The sequence below is a fragment of the Sarcophilus harrisii genome, chromosome 6 (genome assembly GCF_902635505.1).
Source record: "Sarcophilus harrisii chromosome 6, mSarHar1.11, whole genome shotgun sequence".
In the NCBI taxonomy this organism is placed as follows: domain Eukaryota; kingdom Metazoa; phylum Chordata; class Mammalia; order Dasyuromorphia; family Dasyuridae; genus Sarcophilus; species Sarcophilus harrisii.
The window spans coordinates 81,473,277-81,491,228 of NC_045431.1; positions in this window are offsets into that span (position 1 = coordinate 81,473,277).

A 17,952-nucleotide genomic window follows, 5' to 3' on the forward strand; every position below is an offset into this window, starting at 1 on the left:
AAGCTGACCTCTATAACTGCTTCTCCTTTTGAGTCCCTGTCTCAGCCTCAGACCTCTATAAATAACAAAACAGAAAAATAGGGGCTGAGGAGAAAAAGAGCCCGATTTATCTGCTGAAAGAGCAAATTAACAATAAACTTTGAGAAGTGAAGACATTTGCTAATAAAATTGTGTGACCAGTAATAAAATGGCCTTGGAATGATAGTTGGGAAGCAGTGAATCAAATTATGCTTCTATCATCATCATTAAGAAACAGCAATTACTCATTTTCATAGCACTCTCAGGCTAGCAAGACCAATTTAGATAGAAATGTTACTATCGCCTTTAAGCAGAAAAACCATGTTAACAGTTCTGTTCCAAGAGATCAATATACAATATTTGAGATTCAGGTGGGAAAGGCTCAAGAAATCCTAGACCACTTACTCAAATTTGATTCATTTCACAAGGAAATCACAAATAACATTGAAAAGTCAGCATTCTCTCAGCACTTTGTGGACTCAGATTTAGGAAAAAAAAGGATTTTGAAGTCATGTCTCCTCCTACATAGCCTGAAGAATATTGTCAAACCTCTCTAGAGCTCTTTCCTCAAAACAAGAAACATAAATACTTATTTTATAGAGTCAAATTCTCAAGAATCCTTCTTGAAACTCTACCTGAAACATGTATATGGTACAGATGATGCTATTTGTACACTGGAGGAAAAGCCAGAAAGAACAAATGCTTTGTCAAAATTGAACATCTCCAGAGTTTCAAATGAACTGCACTCAGCTCAAAGTGATATTCATCCTATAGTTCTGATGTTTATAATGTTATTAAATGCATACGATTAGAACTAGCATTGATCACTTGAACTAATTCCTAATAGGTCAATGGGATTAGGTTGTATTAAGACTTTATTAATCTCCATTATGTTTTATTGCTACCAGATTTAAGCCACATTACCAATTAAACTCTTTGGTATCCTGAATCTGAATCGTCAATACATTAGAAGAAAGACTTTTTCAAATCTGCATTAGAAACGAAGCCCATTAGAAGATATATAGCACAGAAAACCATAGAACTCAATAATCTCATAATAAGTGTTGAAAGTGATCTTTACTTGTAATTGGGAAAATAAAATGTTATTTAGAGAAATAAATAAAACTGAGGTTAATATTTTTGCCTCAAGTTCTTTTTTGGCAGTCTGGTGAACTATCGCCAGAAAAGCTTTTAAAATACATGAAGTAAAATGCAAAGAGTCACAAAGAATCCAATTCAGTTTCAGTAGAGGTATCAAAAATATTTTAAAAACATGTTAAGAATGCCTGAAAAGGACACCCTGAATTTCCCCCCACATCCCTCAAATAGAGGAAATTGTGTCTAATATTTTGAGAATACTGAAAAATCAAAGGAAGAAGGACCAAAATGAGACGGTGTACCAGTCGGTCCGTGTACACTTTTCTAGACTGCCGGGGCCTTACATACCAATCTTCGGGATATCCCTGGATACACATAAAGATGAGCTGATCTTAACATGCACAACAGCCTTTCTTTATTGGTAATCTCATCGGGGGTTAGTAGAAAGCAAGAGCAAGTGGTGTATGTCTCTGCATCTCCTTCTCTGCCTTTCTCTACATCCCTGCCTATGGACTCAAAGCTGGTTATTTATATTTACTCTCCTCTGGGATTACCTTCTATCTAGCTCACTCAGTACTGCTTAGGTGGATCTGCAGAAGGGAGACACCTGGAGTTGGTGCTGCATCCTAAGAGGAGATCTAGCAAGAGGACACAGTCCTCCTCATCTCCAGCACCGTTTAACACCTGTGAGACACAACCTCCTGCCTCAGAGGGCAAGCCCCTTTTTACCTCCTGGGCTCAACCCCACCAGGTGACAGACATGACGATTCTCAGAGGAGAAATGGCCCTACCAGATGGGGAGAGAAATACACGGTTAAGAGGTGTATATTGCTTCGGTATTGAAAAAGCCAGTGAAATTCAGAGTGTGGGTTTGGGGAATATTCTAATAAAAAGAGCTGTAACTGATAGCAACTGGAGGAGGTATTTTCCATTGTTTTTGTCCTGAGATAATGAAATTCCCCTTGGGGCAAAACTTTCCTCATTGTCCTTCATTGGAAATATCTGTAAAGGATATTGAAGAAACGATTTATTCATCAACAAATCTTCCTTTACTTACTCTTTCCCCCATTTTACCAGCTGGTAGGAAGTACAAATAAAACTGATTTTCCAATGCAACAATCAACTTCTGAGATTAAAAACAAATAACGCACCTAGAAAATGGTTTAGCACATTTAATGTCAAATTCTGTCCCGTGCTGGGAGACTATTCACAGATCCCACTCACTTCATAATGATTTCCTTATTACATGGTTACTTTTGCTTAAGGGAAATTCTTTAATGAAGGCAGCCTAAAGAGAAATCCTCTGTTTACAAGAGGTGGGAGGTCAATTAAGAGCCCCAGGCAAGAGTCACCAAGTTTGCCCGCGTGCCCAAGATTATTTTGGCAAAGGAACGGGGAGAGTTCTTAGGGCTCTGAGTTAGAGGTAGATGGCCCAGGACTTCTCTGGACAAATCACCCTAAAGTCACTCCAGAAGCCGCGATTGCCAAGGGGTCCCCAGTGCAATTTTCCAACCCGGAAGAACCTGTGTATCTGGCTAGCAGTCCGTGGAGCTTCTCCCGCCTGGAGAGGGTAAACTGGGTTTGGAGCTGCCTCTCCTCTTCACCCTGCATAATTACTCGCATTGAATAACCTGGTTTCGGCACTCTGTTCTATGGTCTCCTTTTCCAATTAAGGGACCTCCATGATTGGCGTTCGCAAAAAAACTCCTTCCTCCCTGACTTCCTCTGAAAACGGAGAACAGACCACGATTTCACCTTGGGCTATAGGACTGTTCCTCCTCCACGGATCCCGGACCCTTAATTCCTTTTTCTCCTCAGGAAATCTTGAGAGATCGCACCCGAAAGTGTATTTAGTGCAGCCCTCTCCAAATGGTAGGGTTTAGAGCCCGTGGTGAGCAATCAGATTTGCAGGGTTGCTTAGAGAGGACGAGGAAGGAGACTTAATGGGATCTCTGGTCCTTTATCATAGCCATCAGAACTCGACTTGTGGCCCCAGTCCTGTTTCCTCCAGGAGTCACCAGGCTCTGAGTGTACCCATTTGTAATTTTGATAAGAAGTGTCCATTGAGGTTGGCTTTCAGTTCCCTTGGGGATCCACTCAGTTGCAACAATCTCCATACTAACTTTACTTCTTTCCCTCCCTGCAAGTGCTTTTGCCCTGTGGTTACTTTCTTTTTACTATACTAAGGGTTTTGTACGAACAGTTGATTGCAGGTTTTCTCTCCCTTTTGGAAGTGAACTCTATGAAACGCAAAGACAGCATTCTTATTCTCTCCCTCTCCTCGTCTCCCTCTCCCAGTTTCCCTCTTCCTCTCCTTTGTTTTTGTGGTGTTGTGTTTATAGCAATAATGTAGCTGGCTTCTAGTAAGCATCTAATACACTTTATTGCTGGTTGACTAACTCCCCTCCAACATTTTCAGACTGGAGAAATCCTAGAAAAGCGTGCCACAGCCCGGGTCAGCACGTCACTGGGGACTCGGGTCCCTGGAGGGGGCGGGGCGGCTCTTACTGAACTCTGCTCTAGAGTTCCCAGGTGACCTCTCATGAAAGCACCTGAAGTGCCATGCCTGATTGCCTGCGGGGGTCTGCGCGCTGCAGCTCTCTCGGTGCCCTTCTCTCTAGGGGGGAAGATACAGAACTGGAAGCAGGAGGGATCTTGAAGGCCACGGGAAGCCTGATAAATGCTTTTTCGCGTGGCTCATGTTGACTCTTTTGAAGGCGAAAACTACGTGCAGCTGGTGGGCGCCTGTCCCCGGGGTGCGTGCTGCAATTGAGGGCGTGTTTGTGGATATAGACGGGGTCAATTAGATTGAAATACTCTGTGCTAAGCGTCTATCATGTGCCGGGCACCGTGTTCAGACCCGGGGATACACAGAACAAAAACAACAAGAAAAGAAAAAAGCAAGTCCCTGCCCTCAAAGAGTGCGAGAATTTCTGAGAATTATCAAGATCAGGCAAAGACTCCAACACCAAGAGTCCCAAGAGGAAGTTTCAAACTTTGTTCTTGGATATTTTAAGAGCATCTAGAGTCAGTCCAATCGAAAACCTGTACAGCACTCAACTGTGTGTATTTAACTGTATGGAATTAACTATGCTCAATCCAATAGATACAAAGGGATCTGAGAGATGTAATGTAAATGAAACATGGAATTACAGTTGCCACAAGACTGGCTCAGTGGTATATTTTATCTTCATGGAATATATTTTGTTTCTTGTCTCCTCCCCCTTGGTCCAACAAAGGGAAAATGTATCATTCTTTGATACAGTTGTTATTGGCTTCACATAGTAGATTAAATCTTACCTTGGGGAATTAATGTTTTCTGAAAACAAAGATGAGAAAGTTCATTTACATAAATAAAAGAACTCTATAACTTGGTCCCTAAATCTTGCTGCCCAAAGTGAGCCAGTGCTGTGATTTTCTTCCATCCATTAAAATCCAGATTGTGGTAGAATGGATTCTATAATGCTGAACTCCAGCACGACAAAGAGTGACACGTAATTGATCTTGCTGAAAACATATTTGTGCAGCACCAAAGAAAAGCAGTGAACACTATGTCTGTTCACAGACAGATTGCCAAATGCTACTCAGCACTTGGTGAGAATTAAGATATGAAGTAGAAGATTTCTGATGAAAATAAACTTGCCTTTAAAAACATTATCCTTTTTTTAGTCATCCTCTGTACTTTTTCTGCATAGAAACCAAAATTGCATTGCTTTTTTTCTTTTTTAACTCTTTATGGACACGGTCCTCGGTGCTCCGCATGAAACTCTGGGTCTGAATTATCTGATGTCATAAGACATCTAGAATAGAAAGAGAACAAAATGCACATGCAGTTTTTCCTGAAAATGTCATCCATATAACAGCCACAGCACATATTAAAAATCATTGCAAAAGATCACCCAGGCCATAGTGCTCATCTTGTCCTGGATATTGCCATAGTTATGAGGCCATCCTTGAATGGAAATAAATATCAGTATCCATGACAGGTGCTAGGAATGCTAAAATTAACAGGGAAGCACGCATTTCTTTTTCTTTCTTCTACTTTTTTGTTTTGTTTTGTTTTTGAGGCAATTAGGGCTAAATAACTTGGGGCTAAATAACTAGGGCTAAATAATAACTATATCACACACCTAAGAAGTGTTTAAATGTCTGAAGTCACATTTGAACTCAGGCCCTCCAGACTTCAGGGCTGGTATTCTATCTACTATACCTCCTAGTTGCCCTGAGGCATGCATTTCTTAAGTGAACTTGAAGCTGGTTCAGAGGGAGATTGTTTTTCTTTAATTCTGGAAATCTTACCTGTAGATGTACTGAGACACTTTAATTTTCCCCTTTTCTCCTGTAGTTTCTGTCTGTTTAACAGTGTTTCCAAAGAAGCAGTAGTGAGGCATCTATTGACCTATGCCTACAGTCATTACCTCTCCAGTATGGATTCCTATAATTATCTACAGAAATAAAGGTTGGTCCCTTAAACACTTTACTAACTCAACACAAATTATTTGATACCTTTATCAAGGACCTAGCAATCCATGGACATCTAACTCATACTTTAATTGGAAGGCCAACTTGTCAACCTTTGTTGTTGTCTACATCTCTCTTGGAAACCAATGAGTTGATACTGATCTATTAAATCTAGTCTTTGAATTTATCCATTCAACCAATGATCTGCCTGCCTAATAATATTATTATTATGTAATTCATATAAGTATTTTCTACTGCTGCTGAAAACTCAAGGAGAAGGAGGAGTTAGAAGAAGCTAGATGATTTTGGAATGTAAAAATCATTGGTTGATTGAAGAGGTCAGAAGCTAGATTGCAAGGGCTTAAAAAGAAGGAGGTAAGGAAGTACAGACAATGAGAATATACAGGCAGTTGTTGGGATTTGTTTTTTGAAAAGTTTAAAGGTCTGGAATGATAGCCCTTGTTTCTTATTGGTCTTAAATGTTTATTTCTTTTTAAAAATTTATTGAATAAACCAATCATTTCTATAACATAATATAATAAAAAAAAATCCAATTGCACATGAGATGCTAAGCTCAAATGAAGGCATTCCAAAAATGAGGATATCTTAGGCAATTTGATAGAAGATAAGCATTAGGAGAGATTGAGAATTAAAGAGACGAGATGATTTTTTTTAAAAGACAAAATTCTAAAGATATGAGAAGGATTTAAATTGACACAAAGAAAAGAATTGAGGGGCCCTGAAGCTTTCATTGTCTCCTAGACCTTATTGAATTAAAAAACCTGATGAGTCATAGTCATATAGTACATAACTATCTCAATCCTAATGTCGGACCAGAAACTTTCTCACAATCCCTTAGCACCCCCTGTTCCCTCTGGTCTCACCAGCCCTTGCCCAACAATCCAACAATTCTGAGAAAGAAGCAGCAAGTAGGTTTTCTTTGTAGAGAAGAGGAAAAGAGAGAACAAGGTTCTTATCACAATGGATTCTCTCTCTCTCTCTCTCTCTCTCTCTCTCTCTCTCTCTCTCTCTCTCTCTCTCTCTCACACACACACACACACACACACACACACACACACACACACCTGCTAGTTACATTAAATCCATCTAATGAGGTATCAAAGTATAGTTGTAAGCCCTTTTTTTTTTTTTTTCAAATGGAGCTCTATATCCTTTATAATGTGTATGACTAGTAGCTTCCAGGGGAACAGAGAGTTTGAGAGGTTTCTGTGATCTCTAAAAATAACAATATCTTGGGAACTGCAAAAGAATCAAGACACTAAAATAGTTTCTTTGTTTCTTTTTTTTTCCTTTCAGGATGCAAGAAGCATATTGAAAATGTAAGCTTCCAAAAGACAAACTGATTTGGAAATACAGCATTTCTGATGACATATTCTGGGAGTATAATGTATCAATGATATTGATCTGTGATTAGGTTAATGCTCAATATGCAAGTCATAAGATCTGTGTCCAATAGGAAGGGTAACTAAGCTGTCCTTTTTGGAGGAGTGAAGCTGTGTTACTTCAGTGTCCACAGGCAGCTTTCTAAAAGTTGCCTTCATGCCAAATCGTTGGGATGAAGGACCTGTTGGTAATCTTCTATTGTAAGACTCCTTTGCTTTCTCAGCTATTCGCCAATAGTAGAATTTTATATTTGTCACCTATTTATCCCCTTGTTTCCAATATTGTCATATATATGGATTTTTTTTGTCATTTAGAGGTCAAATAATTTAACTACTTTTTCTAATGTTTTTGCAGGACCACAAATTTTTTTTTAATCTTAGTCCAAATCATGGGACCACCAATAATGAATTAGTGTATTGTGCATCAGCATCCCTGCCAATATTTAATGCTTACAGAAGAAAATGTGTCAGACTGGTGGGTCAGTGCATATTGAAGTGGAGGAAGCCACAAAAGAATGAACTTTTCTAGTGATCCAATTACATCCATGGATTCTATCTTCCAAATGTCTCTTCTTTTTTTGTTTCAGAGGAGAGACATAATTATTCATCTTCTGATAATATGCCTAACTGTAATATACTTATTTCATCTTGATTAGATAGTATTGGATATTTTTAAAAATTCTCCTTTGATAGATTGCCAGCTCCATGAGGACTAGCACCTCTAGAAGAGCAAAATTGATCAAACATGTTTGAAAAGCTACATATTTTGAAATCAAGTTTCAGAGAAGACTTTCTACCAAAACTCAAAGCATATCTGAGATCAGACATTGCATCTATATTTTTAAGATGACATTAGCAGATAGTCTGATTGATCTCTATAGTGGAAAGTCACAGCAGGAAGGAATGACTGTTGGACCTCTTTGGATGGATAATTGAGTAAGTACTCTGAGGGATAATAGCTCAATGGGATAAAATAATACTGAATAACAAAATGGGAATGGAGGGATCACTTCCAAGGAATACTTTAAATTACCTAAATGATTTTCCATGACTTCTGTATGACTCAGCCTACAATGCAGAGCAGTCACTGCAATGGGCCAATGTCCATGGTTTTCATGATCTCCAAAACTAGTCACACAGAAAAGGATATGGTTGTCATCACAGAACAGTTTCAGATCTTCCCTGTGAGTTTCTTCCACAAATCATCTCATTCAGTTTTTTTTTTTTTGGAAAGCTTTATTATTCAGTCATGAAGGATGAAAACCAATGAAAATAATACTCAGAAGAGAGATTTCTTAGGTGTCAGACAGATTATAATTCTGAAGATTCAATCATCATGTTCCTCCTTCCTAAACTATGAACCATAGGAAGGATACATGAGGATTTAGTAATCCCAGTGGAAAGAAAGCTGCAATCAGAGTGTACATAATTAAGCTATTCCCTGTGTCTTATATACACTGGCTATATAGTCTTAGAAAACTCACTTTCATTTGAAAAGTAATCCCTTCATCATTGTTCAGGGCAAGTCTTTCTTTTCTGAGGGACTAATTGAAGAGGAGTGAGAAATTGGGGAGGTCAAGGCTAGGGATCTTGCCCATCCGGTTTACTTCCAGAGATTTGGAAAATTTGATTGCTTTCCCACTCGCTAATTATACCACTCCTTAACTGACTACCATTATTTATCTCTATGATGGTGGAAGAAGGCTTTTCATATTTTGTGTTGGCTAAAAAGACAGGGAGTCATTTATCTATGTGTAGATACTTTATATGGGGACAGATTAGAGTAAAAAAAGGAAATACCTGAAAGAAGCTTGGGGCTTGGCTAAAAGCAACATCCACTTTCCTAAGTATAGCAAAGTATTTAAAGAATATTCTTCATAAGTTCTTACTGCCTAGAGGAATGGTTGAAGATGAATGATGTCAATTTTTTTTCCTGGCAATAAGTCTTGAGGAATGTTTAAAAGTCCATAATATTGTTTATCCTATTGTCAAACTAGGAAACAGGACCATGTCTACCTGCTATTTAGAGACCTTTAATTAAGAATCTAGGTTATGTTGCCCAGAAACCCCAGTTAGAGCCAAAGGTTGATGCAAGGAGTTTTCTCAAACAACCCACATATCATATCTGAAAACGGACCCCTAGTGATGAATCAGTTATTCTTTTCATGTCTCTGACTGAATATAGGCATTTAAGAGTGGCACACTTCTGAATTTAGGGAATTGAACTTAGGGAATTTAGAGAATTTCCTAACTTGGACTGTCTCCACTCTTCAATTAAAAATCAAATTACCTAATATTGTATTCTTTTCTTAATTAATTGACTTTATTTGATTAATTGATTTTAATTCATAAAAGGCTATTTCCCCTTATAATGTTCTTGTTTTGGGTTACTGGTGGTCTTTGAGCAGACTTCTTTTCAGGAGAGTAATCACCACAAGAGTAGCCAGGTGTTAAAGTCCAAATCCTTTGTTATCTCCTTGCCTGATGCTGGGTAGCTTTCTGGAGAGTCTTTCAGTTTGGTCTTGGATCTTACTGGGAGAAGTGCAGGAGACCAGGCCAGCTATCAGGAGCCTGAATGAAGATGGAATTGAATCTCTCTCCTTGGTTCTTAGAGTTTAAGGTCCTGCCTCCAGTTCTCTTGTCTTCTCTGCCTCTCCCTCCAAGCCTCTCAGTCCCCCAGGAGAGTCACCAGGAGCCTGACTGAAGATCCAATGAATCTCTCTCTTCTGTTCTAAGAACTTGAGCTCCTGCCTGTCTTCTCTGCCCTCTGAATGAATCTAGCTGAGGCTCCTATCTTATATGTTCTATACTGAGCATAAACCAATCATTACATCACTAGGAAACCATTATTTGTTGTAAGATTAAATCAATCATACTGAATTTGGAGAACTATTAAACATTATGTTGAACTAGATAACCATTGTTTCATCAATTCCACTTAGTACCTTGTAAGAATCCATGTTTTAAGTTCAGAGTTCTGGCCCATAATATTAGCAGTGGCAGCGGGAGCTCGGCAGGCAGCTCACAGCCGAGGAGACCTGAGGGGGGTGGGGCGTGATCTCAGCTATCTCTTTGGGAAGATCTTTGCTACAGTACTGGATACTTTTGCCCTGGCTGGCAGCAAGCCAGTAGACAAGCAGAGAAACTAAAAACACAGGGGGTGAAGAATACAACCCCAAATAGCTAGAGTCTCTCGGTACCTGGCCACTCCTCCCCTACAGTGTCTCAGCACACTCTCAGAGTCTCAGAGCACAGTCACAGCACAGCCATCGCTGTCCTGCTAATGCCTTGCTGTTCTGTTAGGGCCTCGCTGCTGCCCCCCACAGTCTGCAGAGGAAGCTTGGTAACACCACCCAGTCCCCTGTTCCCCCCCAAAAAAAGCAGATTCCATTTGGGTTTTTTTCTTTTTTTCTTTGCTAGCTTGTCTTTGATTCTTCTCTGACAAAATGAGCAAAAAATTTAAACAGACCTTAAGTATTGATAGCTTCTGTTCGGATAGAGAGCAGACTCTAAACCCTGAGGAGACTAAAAACAGACTGTTTCCAGGTTAATCCTCAAACGAGGATATTATCTGGTCCTCAGCACAGATGAATCTCATAGAAGAAATTAAAAAGGCTCTCACAAGAGAGCTAGAAGAAAAATGGGAAAAGGAGTGGTAGGCTTGGCAAGAGAGTCTGGAGAAGTCATCCCACTCATTTAAAGACAGAGTGGATAAAGACATCAAATCCTTGAAAAATAGAGTTAGTGAACTGGAAATAGAAAATGGCTCTCTAAAAAATAAAATTGGCAAAATGGAAAAAATTCCATAGAACAAAACAACCCACTTAAAACCTCAATTGCACAATTAGAAAAAGATATAAAAAAAATGAGTGAAGAAAATACTTCATTCAAAATCACAATTGAACAAATGGAATTGAAAGACTCTAGGAGACAACAAGAATCAGTCAAGCAAAACCCAAAAAATGAAACAATGGAAAAAAATGTCAAATCCCTTCTTGGGAAAACAACAGACCTGGAAAATAGATCTAGGAGAGACAATCTAAGAATTATTGGACTCCAGGAAAAATATAATGAAAAAAAATAGCCTGGACACTATTTTCCAGGAAATTATCAAAGAGATCTGCCCAGAAGTCATAGAAACAGAGGGTAAAATAGACACTGAAAGAATTCATGGATCACCTACTGAAAGGGATCCTAAAATCAAAACACTAAGAAATATAGTGGCCAAATGCCAGAACTATCAGACGAAGGAAAAAATACTGCAAGCTGCTAGAAAAAACCAATTCAAATATAGAGGAGTCACAATAAGGATTACTCAGGATCTAGCAGTGTCCACATTAAAGGACTGAAGGGCCTGCAATACAATATTCCAAAAGGCTAAGGAACTCGGTATGCAACCAAAACTAACTTACCCAGCCAGAATGAGCATCTTTTTCCAGGGAAGAAGATGGACATTCAATGAAATAAGTGAATTTCACCTATTTTTTCATGAAAAAAATCAGAATTTAACAAAAAGTTTGATCTACAAATGTAGAACTCAAGAGACACCTAAAAAGGTAAAAAGTAATCTTGGGAACTATATTTCTGCTATAAAGATGTATAAAGAACACGTGTATACCTTGTTCTAGAAACTAGATGTGAAAAGGAAATTGTACCAGAAAAAGGGTAAAGTGGGGGTACTACATCTCATGAAGAGGCAAAGGAAACCTATTATATCTGAGAGAAAGAATGGAGGGGGATGAATATAGTGGGTATCTTACTGCCATCAGAATTGGCTTAAAGAGAAAAATTTTAGACATATTTGATTTATGGTGAAACTTCTCCTACCTCATTGAAAAATGGGAAGGGAAAAGTGAAAAGGGAAGGAATAAGCTAAGTGGAAAGGAATACGGAAACTGTGAGGAAAAGAGTAAGATAGGGGGAGGAACTCTAAGGTGGGGGAACTCTAAAAAGGGAGGGCTGTGAGAAGCAAGTGGTGCTCACAAGTTTAATACTGGGGAGGGGGGTAAGGGGAAAGGAAGGGAGAAAAGTATAAACAGGGGTTAACAAGATGGCAAGTAATACAGAATTGGTAATTTTAACCATAAATGTGAATGGAGTAAACTCCCCCATAAAGAGGAAGCGATTAACAGAATGGATTAAAAGCCAAAATCCTACAATATGTTGTTTACAGGAAACACACCTGAAGAAGTGAGATACATACAGAGTAAAGGTAAAAGGTTGGAGCAGAATCCACTATGCTTCAGGTGAAGTAAAAAAAAAAAAAAGCACTGGTAGCCACCCTGATCTCAGATCAAGCAAAAGCAAAAATTGCTCTAATTAAAAGAGATAAGGAAGGGTACTATATGTTGCTAAAGAGTAGCATAGACAATGAAGCAATATCAATATTAAACATATATACACCAAGTGGTGTAGCATCTAAATTCTTAAAAGAGAAATTAAGAGAGCTGCAAGAAGAAATAGCAAAACTATAATAGTGGGAGATCTCAACCTTACACTCTCAGAATTAGATAAATCAACCACAAAATAAATAAGAAAGAAGTCAAAGAGATAAATAGAATACTACAAACGTTAGGTATGATAGATCTCTGGAGAAAACTAAATGGAGACAGAAAGGAGTAGAATTTTTTTCTCAGCAGTTCATGGAACCTGTACAAAAATTGACCATATATTAGGACATAAAGACCTCAAACTCAAATGCAGTAAGGCAGAAATAGTAAATGCATCCTTTTCAGACCACTATGCAATGAAAATTACATTCAACAAAAAGCCAGGGGAAAATAGACCAAAAAATAATTGGAAACTAAATAATCTCATACTAAAGAATGATTGGGTGAAACAGCAAATCATAGACATAATTAATAACTTCACCCAAGAAAATGACAATAATGAGACGTCATACCAAAATGTGTGGGGTGATTATAAGGGGAAATTTCATACCTCTAGATGCTTAGTTGCATAAAACAAAGAAAGAGAAGGTCAATGAATTGGGCTTGCAACTAAAAATGCTAGAAAAGGAACAAATTAAAAACCCCCAGTCAAATACTAAACTTGAAATTCTAAAAATAAAAGGAGAGATCAATAAAATTGAAAGTAAAAAAAAAAAACTATCGAATTAATAAGACTAAGAGTTCGTTCTATGAAAAACCAACAAAATAGATAAACCCTTAATAAATCTGATTAAAAAAAGGAAAGAGGAAAATCAAATGGTTAGTCTTAAAAATGAAAAGGGAGAACTTGCCACTAATAAACAGGAAATTAGAGCAATAATTAGGAGTTACTTTGCCCAACTTTATGCCAATAAATTCAACAACTAAATGAAATGGAAGAATACTTTCAAAAATATAGCTTGCCCAGATTAACAAAGGAAGAATTAAATAGACTAAACAGTTCCATTTTAGAAAAAGAAATAGAACAAGCTGTTAACCAACTCCCTAAGAAAAAAATCCCCAGGACCAGATGGATTTACATGTGAATTCTACCAAACATTTAAAGAACAATTAACTCCAATGCTATAGAAACTATTTGAAAGAATAGGGATTGAAGGAGTCCTACCAAACTCCTTTTATGACACAGACATGGTACTGATACTTAAACCAGGTAGGTTCGAAACAGAGAAAGAAAATTATAGACCAATCTCCCTAATGAATATTGATGCTAAAATCTTAAATAAAATATTAGCAAAAATATTACAAAAAATCATCCCCAGGATAATACACTATGACCAAGTAGGATTTATACCAGGAATGCAGGGCTGGTTCAATACTGGGAAAACTATTAGCATAATTAACTATATCAATAACCAAACTAACAAAAACCACATGATCATCTCAATAGATGCAGAAAAAGCACTTGATAAAATCCAATGTCCATTCCTAATAAAAATGCTTGAGAGTATAGGAATAAATGGACTTTTCCTTAAAATAGTCAGGAGCACATATTTAAAAGCATCAGTAAGCATCATATGCAATGGGGAATAACTGGAACCTTTCCCAGTAAGATCTGGAGTGAAGCAAGGTTGCCCACTATCACCATTATTATTCAATATTGTATTAGAAACGCTAGCCTCAGCAATAAGAGTCAAGAAAGAGATTAAAGGAATTAGAGCAGGTAATGAGGAAACCAAACTATCACTCTTTGCAGATGATATGATGGTATACTTAGAGAACCCCAGAGATTCTACTAAAAAGATTTTAGAAATAATTCATAACTTTAGCAAAGTTCTAGGATACAAAATAAATCCCCATAAATCCTCAGCATTTTTATACATCACCAACAAAATCCAACGGCGAGATAAAAAGAGAAATACTATTCAAAATAACTGTCGACAGCATAAAATATTTCGGAATCTATCTACCAAAAGAAAGTTGGGAATTATATGAGCAAAATTACAAAAAAAACTTTCCACACAAATAAAGTCAGATGTACATGATTGGAAAAATATTAAGTGTTCTTGGACAGGCCGAGTGAATATAATGAAGATGACAATACTCCCTGAAGTAATCTATTTATTTAGTGCTATACCAATCAGACTTCCAAGAAAATATTTTAATGATCTAGAAAAAATAACAACAAAATTCATATGGAAGAACAAATACCGAGAATCTCGGGAATTAATGAAAAAAATCAAATGAAGGTAGCCTAGCTGTACCTGATCTAAAACTATATTATAAAGCAGCAGTCACCAAAACCATTTGGTATTGGCTAAGAAGTAGATTAGTTGATTAGTGGAACAGGTTAGGTTCACAAGACAAAATAGTGAACTATAGCAATCTTATGTTTGAGAAACCCAAAGATCCTAACTTTTGGGATAAGAATTCATTATTTGACAAAAACTGCTGGGATAACTAGAGATTAGTATGGCAGAAATTAGGCACAGACCCACACTTAACACCATATACCAAGATAAGATCAAAATGGGTCCATGATTTAGGTATAAAGAATGAGATTATAAATAAATTAGAGGAACATAGGAGAGTTTATCTCTCAGACTTGTGGAGGAGGAAGAAATTTGTAACTAAAGATGAACTAGAGAACATTATTGATCACAAAATAGGACATTTTGATTACATCAAATAAAAAGCCTTTTTACAAACAAAACTAATGCAAACAAGATTAGAAGGGAAGCAACAAACTGGAAAAACATCTTCACAGTTAAAAGTTCTGATAAAGGCCTCATTTCCAAAATATATAGAGAATTGACTCTAATTTATAAGAAATCAAGACATTCTCCAATTGATAAATGGTCAAAGGATATGAATAGACAATTTTCAGATGATGAAATTGAAACTATTTCCACTCATATGAAAGAAAGAGTGTTCCAAATCACTATTGATCAGAGAAATGCAAATTAAGATGACTCTGAGATACCACTACACACCTGTCAGATTGGCTAAGATGACAGGGATGTTGATGAATGCTGGAGGGGATGTGGGAAAACTGGGACACTGATACATTGTTGGTGGAGTTGTGAATGAATCCAGCCATTCTGGAGAGCAATCTGGAATTATGCCCCAAAAGTTATCAAACTGTGCATACCCTTTGATCCAGCAGTGCTACTACTGGGCTTATACCCCAAAGAGATACTAAAGAAGGGTAAGGGACCTGTATGTGCCAAAATATTTGTGGCAGCCTTGTTTGTAGTGCCTAGAAGCTGTAAAATGAATGGATGCCCATCAATTGGAGAATGGTTGGGTAAATTGTGGTATATGAATGTTATGGAATATTATTGTTCTGTAAGAAATGACCAGCAGGATGAATACAGAGAGGCTTGGAGAGACTTTCATGAACTGATGCTAAGTGAAATGAGCAGAACCAGGAGAGCATTATATATTTAAACAATGATACTGTATGAGAATGTATTCTGATGGAAGTGGATTTCTTTGACAAAGAGAAGATCTACCTCAGTTTCAATTGATCAATGATGGACAGAAAGCAGCTACACCCAAAGTAAGAACACTGGGAAATGATTGTAAACTGTTTGCATTTTTGTTTTTCTTCCTGGGTTATTTTTACCTTCTGAATCCAATTCTTCCTGTGCAACAAGAGAACCGTTCAGTTCTGCACAATATATTGTATCTAGGATATACTGTGACATATTTAACATGTATAGGATTACTTGCCATCTGGGGGAGGGGGTAGAGGAAGGGAGGGGAAAAATCAAAACAGAAGTGAGTGCAAGGTATAATGTTGTAAAAAATTACCCAGGCATGGGTTCTGTCAATAAAAAGTTATAATTATTTAAAAAAATGAATGTTGAAAATTATCATTACATCTATTTGGAAAAATAAAATATTATTGAAAAATTTTAAAGTGAAAAAAAAGTTCATTTGCAAGGATAACTATGGGAAATGTGTATTTACTCTGAATTGGTAGAAACATACCTGTAAAGAACAATGGTGCTGTCTAGAACCTGCAGGACACACATTGTTCTTTTAGATATGAATAAGATGCCCTCTGAACTTTAATGACTTTCTTAGATTGTTTTGGGGCTAATACCAGGCTGCACTTGTGCAAAGTCAGCCATTTGTGCAGTCAAACTGCATGATTTCACGTTTAAAGCTTGCATAGACATTGGGTATATGTACAGCCAACCTGCAGGAGATGGAAGTCCAGAAATATCCTTGTGCATACACTCTTAGACATGGAGGGAGGAGTTGAAATGGCACAAATTCCATTTCTTCAGGCCACCACACCAGTCTACTTTTGCCCTTATGTGGAAATTGTTTACTCATGAGTATAATAGCAGAAGACAAAGTCTGAAATCCATGCTAATGGCATCCAACTGCTTGCTGCCTTGTTGAGCAAATAAAATTCTCTTAAAGATCAACATATACTATTTGTATCTTTTGTTCTCATGGTTTTTCCCTTTTGTTCTGATTTTTCTTTCCCAACATGTTACATATGGAAATATGTAAAAAATGAATGTTCAGAAATAAGAAAAAATGTTTTTACATGTAACTGGAGAAAATAAAAAAATGAAAGGAAAAAAAACACCTTATTAATAAATAGATTAACTTAAACATGACAAGTGGGAGCAAGGAACAGGAAAGGTGAGAGAAAGAAGTAGGAATCTGAAGCAACACATTTCTCAAAATCAATTTTATTTCAACCTTCTCTTTTTATGCTCCTGTCCTTGTGAAGACTTACTTTTCCTTCTCTCCAGAGATCCATCCCATCAAAGAAACATTTTGAAACAACTTTAATATTGTCAACAATGTGTACAATGAAGCACAAATACTTTGCACCTAGTAGCCACAGGTCTGATGAATTTAGAAGCGAGACAACTCTGGCCTCATGTAACTAGGTGTAAACACGATTAAGAATAATAGCCCATTATTCTATGAAAAAGATTAATCTGAGAATGCAGTAAAAAGACTGAAGCTAGAAGCTCTATGAGGACATAGGAGTTCTCACTTTTTTTCTGGGCAGAGTAAAGGAAAACCCAAAAGATTCCAACATCAGTATCTTAAAAAATTTGCAGGTTGAAGGTAAAGAAAAGAGACACTATCAACTCTCTTGAGAAGAATATCTGAGATGAAGGAATGAAAAGCAATTTTTACTTGGAATTGAAGGACAAGATTACTGTGTTCTGAAGGTTCTAGGTGTGAACACGATAGTGAATGGAAACTCATTACTCTTTAAAAGAACAAAGGTGACAATTCAGAGACATAAGAAGTGAAAACTATGGCCAATGTGTATTTACTCTGAATTGGTAGAAACATACCTGTAAAGAACAATGTTGCTGTCTAAGAACCTGCAGGACACACATTGTTCTTTTAGGTATGAATAAGATGCCCTCTGAACTTTAATGACTTTCTTAGATTGTTTTAGGGATAATATCAGGCTGCACTTGTGCAAAGTCAGCCATTTGTGCAAACTGCATGATTTCACGTTTAAAGCTTGCATAGACATTGGGTATATGTACAGCCAACCTGCAGGAGATGGAAGTCCAGAAATATCCTTGTGCATA